This window comes from Aedes albopictus, chromosome 1 (genome assembly GCF_035046485.1).
Source record: "Aedes albopictus strain Foshan chromosome 1, AalbF5, whole genome shotgun sequence".
Taxonomy (NCBI): Eukaryota; Metazoa; Arthropoda; class Insecta; order Diptera; family Culicidae; genus Aedes; species Aedes albopictus.
The window spans coordinates 34,345,169-34,352,747 of NC_085136.1; the positions used below are offsets into that span (position 1 = coordinate 34,345,169).

Below are 7,579 nucleotides of genomic sequence, written 5' to 3' on the forward strand. Positions count from 1 at the left end.
TGGCGTGGACGGGTGGAGCTGGAGTAGTGGAGTGAACTGCGAGTGAAGAATGAAAAAGGGCAAGCACAGACAAATGGACGTAACACCTGGCACACTTAACTAAAACATAATCTAGGCGTGAGGTGATGCAATTCGATAAGGGTTACACGATGGGTAAGCACATGGATCTTGCTGAATTTCCAGAAGAATCCCTGGAGGAATTCTTTGAGGAATTCCTGGAGGAATGCCAGGAAAAAAATTAGAGGAAATTCTAAGGAAATCGTGGAGGAATTCCTTGAGGATTCCCAAGAAAAATGTTTGGGAGAATTCCTGGAAGACTCCCTAGAGGACTCCCTAGAGGAATCCCAGAAAGAATTCCTAGAGAAATCCCAAGAGAAATTCCTGATGAAATCTCAAGACGAATTCCTGGGAAAATTGCAGAAGGAACTCCTAGAGGAATGCGAGAGAGTTTCTGAATTGAATTCAGAAGAAGTGTCTAATAAAATTTCAGATTTTTTAGGGACTCCCTGAAGGAATTCTAAGAAAAATCGCAGAAAGTACTCCTGGAGAAGTACCAAAAGGAGTTCCTGGATGAATCCCAAATGGAGTTTCTGACGAATTCTTAATTGCTGGATGGATCTTTAAATTGTTAGAGAAATTCCTGAAAGAATTTTTATAACAATCACAAAAGGAACTACATAATACCTAAAGGGACCTCAGAATAAATTCCAGGAGAAATTTATGAACTATTTCCATGAAGAATTTCAGAGGAATCAGTGTGTTGGCAGGGATATTCAGAAAACTCTTATTCAGAACTTCTGGAGAAATTCAAATGGAATGTACATCCAATTCAAATCAGAAACCTCTTGGAACTTTTTCATTTCCATTTTTCATTACACTTCATTCATCATTTACATCTCTCCAGGGGTTCTACATTAAGGATTCCTCCAAAGAAATCTTCTGGAATCCTCTGAAATCTCCTACATGAGTTTCTTCGGGGATTAGTCCTGTAGTTTCTACGAAGGTTCCTACACGATTCTTCAAGAACGAAAACAGCATGTAGTTAAAGTTAAAGCACAGAGAACAGACGTTTAAGCTCGAACAAAAATACGTCGAAATCGTGTGTAAAGGATTTAAGTGTACCTCAACGCCACCAACGGAGACTGCCCCACATATAAAGACGATTTGACCCCACGATGGCAGTGTTTATCGTTAAAATACACTAGCCCACAAAGCGACAAGAGCGCCAAACGGCCAAAAACGGCGAGCACTGGAAACAAATATGATAACACAACAATGTAAGTGATGGGACACTAGCGCCGCGCAACGGGAGCATAACCACATACTTTGATATGACCGTTACAAAGTTTTACACAAGGAAGAAAGCAAAGATAGACGTCTGTTCTCTGTGGTTAAAGGACAAACCCAAGAAATTAAAAAAATAAGTTTGACGTTCTGTTCTTGGATCTCTGTAGGAGTTCCTTCAGGGATCACACCCAGAGTGCCATCATGGGTTCTTGCAGGAGTGTCTTCAGGGATTCCTACTGGAATCCCTTCTACAATCTCTCCTGGAATTACTTCAAGGAATCTTCCAGGAATTGTCCCAAAAATTCCTTCAGTAATTTCTGAAGGAGTTCCTTTAAGTATGCCTACAAAAGTTTCTCCAGGAGTTCCTTCAAGGATTCCTGCAGTATAGCCCTTTTTTTTGTTTTCAGAGATTGCTCCAGAAGCTCCTTTACGGATCTTTTCAAATGTTTCATCAGAGATTCCTTCAGAAGTTCCCTCAACTATTAGAACAGGAGTTCCCTCAGGTTTTCTTCCAGAAGCTCCTTCAGAGGTATCTCAGGAGAATTCAAGAATGCCTTTTCCTACAGGGATTAGTCCAGGAGTTCTTTTAGAGATCTCTCCAGAACTTCGTTCAGAGATTCTTACAAGAGGATTCAAGGATACCTTCAGGAGAATTAAAAATTCCTCTAGAAATTCATTCTTGGATTAGTCCAGGAATTCCTTCTAAGATTCCTGGAGGAGCTCCTTAGGGGATTCCCGCAGTTCTTTCGAAGGGGTTTTCAGGAGAAGTCACGGATCACTCCAGGAGTTACATCAAGGAGTTCTCCGGAAGTTCCATAAGCAATTCCTACAGGAGCAAATTTCAGCTTGTAAACTGTTACTCAGCTATTTCTGTTTCTCGTGTACACAAGGATACCAGTAATGTCTCAACAGGTCTAATAACTGGCCGTAGTGTCGGGTCCGAACAGGAATAACAAAATGGGTATTCAAACATAATAATTAACCCTCTAATACCCAATCCCGCCTTTAGACGGGGTATAGTTTGAGCATTTTTGTAATTTTTGTTTCGTGGAAAATCATTTTTTTTATATTTTTGGCTGATATTTAGGACTGTTTTGTATATCTCAAAATGGTTTTTGGAGTATTTTAAAGCGTATTTTTTAAAAATCATTGAAAAATTGATGTTTTAGTCACCTTTTAGAAGTCATTGTTTATTTTGTATTGAATCGCTACAATTAACATATTTTAAATTTTTCCCAAATCATTCTATCCTTGTTCAATAGTTTAAGGGAATCGAATACACGCTAAAATTATTATTCTTAAAATTACACGGAAAATAAAATTTTCTGTAAAAAAATCTTAAAATAAAAATATTTCAACAATAATCATAAAATCTCAAAAAGTTTTCATCTCAAAAAATACGTTCACCAAATTGGCTTCCAGGAAAAATATGAAAGTGTGGGGATGTTCAAAAATAAAAATTAGAAAAATCAAAAACTGAAATTCACGCAATCGAGAATTAAAAAGAATCATCTTCCAAAACATGTTTAAATCGATTTTAGATGACGAAAAATGATATTTAGATCAAAATCAAAAATTTGGGTATTAGAGGGTTAATGTCATCAATGGTCATGACGCCAATGTGAACTTCATGGTGAAATTTCGGTTACGCCGATTTACGCCACCGCCGCCGAGCCAAATATATTCGGGGCACAGGTCCAGGAGGGAGGAGGGTCTGGCCAAAGTCCGCGTTCATACATATTTCGAAAATGTTGTATGGAAAAAAGTCTATAGGGTCTGCAACGGCCTAAAAAGAGTCTACGTAGTGTATGGTCTACGTAGGGTCTCCAGTTAGCCTAGTGGTTAAAGCTATGAATCGCCAATCCGGAGACGGCGGTTTCAATTCCCGTTCCGGTCGAGAAAATTTTCTCGACTCCCTGGGCATAGCGTATCATTGAACTTGCCTCACAATATACAAGTTCATGCAATGGCAGGCAAAGATTAATAACTGTGGAAGTGCTCAAAGAACACTAGGTTGAAGAGAGACAGGCCAAGTTCCGGTGGGAACGTCGAGCCATAAAGAAGACAAGTAGTGTATGAACAGCGAAGCAAATGTAAAGTTATCGCTGAAAACGTCATCGATGAAAATTTTGCCAGCATTAAGCCTGTTTGTGTACAGGTGTACAACGTACAAGAAACACATCACTTTTTGGCAGTAAAACTCAACCGATTTTAATGACATGGTTCATTCGACGCGGAATCTGGTCCCATTGTTTCCTATTGAAAAAAGGTGCCAGATACGAAATTGCAACAAACCGATACATGCGATGCATCAAACCACGGCATTTTCGAAAACTGATGAACGGAATCCAAGAAAAAAGTGCTAGACCATATATGAACCGGTAGTATATCGAAACCGGTTCCCGCCGGAAGTGGTCAAATAATCAAGTGAATCGAACCCATGCATGCTACACCTCAAATCACGGCTTTTTAGGTAACGTGATGAACAATCTCAGACCATATTTGGGGCAACCGGTTTGGTTCCGAAACCAGTTCCGGGTGTCCCACCGGAAGTGGTCAAATATTAAAGTAAACCAAACCCAAAGATGTGACACATTGAATCTAGGCTGTTTGATAACGGTATGACCAGTTATCAAGAAAATAAACTCAGACCACATTAGAGACTACTAGTAGTGTTCCGGAACTGGTTCCGGACGACTCGATGAAAGTGGTAAAATAGAGCATAAAATAGCGACTATTTTGAAAATCTGATGAACGGCCTCAGGCCACATCTAAGACTAGTAGTAGTGTTAGTCTTTAATGAGCACATCCACAGTTATTATCTGATAGATTCCTCTGCCAATGACCATTTTGTATGTGTATATCGTGTGGTAGGTACGAAGATGCTCTAATCACAAGAAAGTCAAAGAAAATTTCCTGGATTAACCGGGAATCTAAATATCCACGCCAGATTGCGGCTGTTCCACCGGAAGTGGCTAAATATAAAAGTGAACCAAACCCATGCATGCGACACATCAAATCGCGGCTTTTTCAATCACCACGGGTAACTAGAAAATAGCCTCAGATCAGATAACTAACTACTGATGGTGATTTGGAGCTGGTTCCGGATGTCCCACATAAATTGGTCAAATATCAACCCATGCATGCGACACACCAATTCGCCCTTTATAGGTATTTTGATGAACAGTTAACAAAAAAATAGTCTCAGACCATATTTAGGACAACCGGTAGTGATGATTAACCTGGGCTTGTTAGGGGAATATCTGTAAATAAAAAGAAAATCGGGTTAAGTACGGTTCCTTTGAATTCCACTAAGAATTTGCATCCTTTGACAGATACGTATTTCGACCTCAACTGTAAGGTCGTCTTCAGTGTCTTGTACTTGACTCGACTCAGTACAAGACACTGAAGACGACCTTACAGTTGAGGTCGAAATACATATCTGTCAAAGGATGCAAATTCTTAGTGGAATTCAAAGGAACCGTACTTAACCCGATTTTCTTTTTATCAACCGGTAGTGTCATGCAGTCGGTTCCGGGTGTCTCGCTGGATGTGATGATACATAAAAGTGATCAAATCCTTGCATGATTTTTTTTGATAACCAAATGAACGGTTAACAAGAGAAAATTGTCCAACACCGCATTAGAGACTACCAGTAGTGGTAGAACCAGCTTTGGGTGTTTCACCGGAATTATAAAAGTGAACAATATCAATGCAATGGATAAATCATACCGTAGCTTTTTTGATAGCCTGTTGAACGATGAGTAAGAATAATAGTGAAGAAATGATCGAAGTGTTCATATATGAAAGAGAACAACATTTTGACAAAACCAAAGCGACCTCATAAAATCACACCATTTCCGATTCCTGAAGTATAATTATGCAGTAGGACGGATCAAATTTTAATTTAAAGGCATCAACACCAAACAAAATTTGTTCAATCCCTTTCTGCGTACAGAATGTTGGTGCGACTAGTTGCACTCTCGGATTTTACATAAATCGTGTTATCAATGATTTTAAAATATATCCTAAAATGTGCAGAAAAACTTTGTCGAAGACCGCAAAGTGATCTGTGATTGTGCATAAATTTATATCCTAGCATGTAATTATGGGTCTAGATATTGATCGGTCTCCAGTGATAGTGAAGGTGATCAAGTAGTCAACTGAGAAAATATTTTTCCATCAATAATTTCGACGACAGTTTTGTTAAAATTGATGCTTTTCTACATAAAGTAGTCTGAGGATTCAGGAATTCTTCGGCTAACGTTAACGGAAAGACCATATTCGAACATATTCGACGGGAAAGGCACTTTCACCACTAGGTGGATTTATCTAGTTTTTTTTAAATGTCATTAACCCGATTAACCCATCAATTTACGTTCAATAAAAACAAAATTGACGTTGTCGTTTTTGATCTTCGTTCCATAAGCAACACGTAAACGTATGTTGCATTTATCAAAATCCTACTGTACAGAAGCCGGCGCTGACGCTGGATGGTTGTGCCGGATCAAGCATGGGTGTTTTAAAGAACACCTAAGTCGAATGATCGATTCTTACTGAATGATCGCGATGATTGAATCTCATTGCGGTAATCTCACCGCAAGTATGAATTCGTAACAATGTGGTTTACCTTCAACTAGGGAAAGCCTTGTCCTGCAACTAAATCGTGGGAATACCCGCTTTACAGCAACAGATACAACATAATGTTTACTAAAACTATCATTATAAATGGGAGCGGATCTGCCTATCACGCTGAGGACCTGAGATCGAATCCCACTTAGCTTAGACTGACTGCACATATCTATGGATGCTACTCCGTGATTGACCCGAACCAATGACAGTTTCACAATGAATCAACTGAATAATTGACTGGGAGTGGTCAACATTCTCACTGTGCACGCTTCAGAGGCTCTCTTTAACGGTACAATAACGGCGCCGGCCACGTCCTTGCAGTCAGGTTGGGAGAGGGAAGGAATGATAGTTGCAACCTTTATTGTGAAAGACCGTGTTCGCCGCTGCGACTCCACCAAAAGCTGCAGGATGGAATGTTTGTTAATTAGTGATGAAATCAATCTAGAGTGCGTTGCTGCGATGACCTCAACATTTGTCAAACCACCACAGCTTGGCAAGACAAAGTTTGCCTGGTACTTTAGACATTGAACATTTTTTATAGCATGCTAACGGGCACGGCAAACATTGTCTTGCCATTTCTAAATTTGACAATTGTAGAGCTCATAAAGTTTGTCTGAAACTTTTTAACCGATACTGTAAAATGATAGCCTAGGATCTTCTGAAAAACTTTGTTAAAGACCGCAAAGCGATCCGACGCTTATAAAAATAGTTATAACCAACGAACCGCATGCATGTGTTTATGTTTTAACATATAAAGGAATAACAATAGCAACATGCTTTTTCGCCAAGCAATAACATTTTTTATAAGCATCAGATCACTTCGCGGTCTTCGATAAAGTTTTTCATGACACCCTAGGCTATGTTTTCACTTTATCTGTTACATGGTTTTAGAAAAAATCGAGGTTGTCATGAGAGAAATCGGCACCAACATTTCAAAAGGGCGTAACTGCATTTACAACCAATGCCTTCTCACAAAGCTGTGGAGCGTATCCCATCCCTCTCGAGCAATCCACTAACACAAATAGAAAGATAAAATCCTCCTCTTTCGATTAATGAATGTGAATTGCGTGAGATGAATGAAATACGACCCACAGCTCTGTGAGAAGGCATTGGTTGCAAAAGCAGTTACGCCCTTTTGAAATGTTGGTGCCAAAATGCTAAAAAGTGTGTTTTCCCCAAGGAGACGGCAACCTATTTTTTCACTATGGAGTTTGACAGGTTGATTTGTGCCTCCTTACGTGGAGCATAAATTTATGCTCCAGCCAAAATATTTACCAACACAATCGTGAAATTTGAATGTTTACCTTTTTACGAGGGATATTGGTGCAAAACGCTTGCATCACTTTAGATCACATAAAAGTGTTGATCATGAAAAAGCGGTATTATTTGATAATTTTCAATTTGGGAGTGTCAATGCTTCGGTAAAATTCCTACAGAGAGTGGGAATTGTTTGTGAAAAGACACGCAACACCTCTTTTCGCAAATTTGTTCGCCAAAGTGCGTTTTTCCTTATTTTCTCCCGTAGCTGCATTGAGTAAATGTTGGTGTTAGTGAGCTCTAGTTGCGCATGATAAGCGGCAACAAAATCAGATCACCGTAGCACCCCCGTGGTTTTCCCATGTAAAACCCCATACAAACTTCAAACGCGTTGCGCAAAACG

At 39.5% G+C, this 7,579-nt stretch overlaps 1 protein-coding gene across 1 annotated transcript in view; it reads left to right on the forward strand.

The window, feature by feature from the left end:
- Positions 1–4,681, forward strand: part of LOC109412976 (octopamine receptor Oamb-like) — an 841,374-nt gene extending 836,693 nt beyond the window's left edge. The window contains exon 7 of the transcript XR_009995986.1: positions 4,519–4,681. The gene's annotated coding sequence lies outside the window, so the exon portion shown is untranslated. The remainder of the gene's footprint in view (positions 1–4,518) is intronic.
- The last annotated feature ends 2,898 nt before the right edge of the window (positions 4,682–7,579 follow it).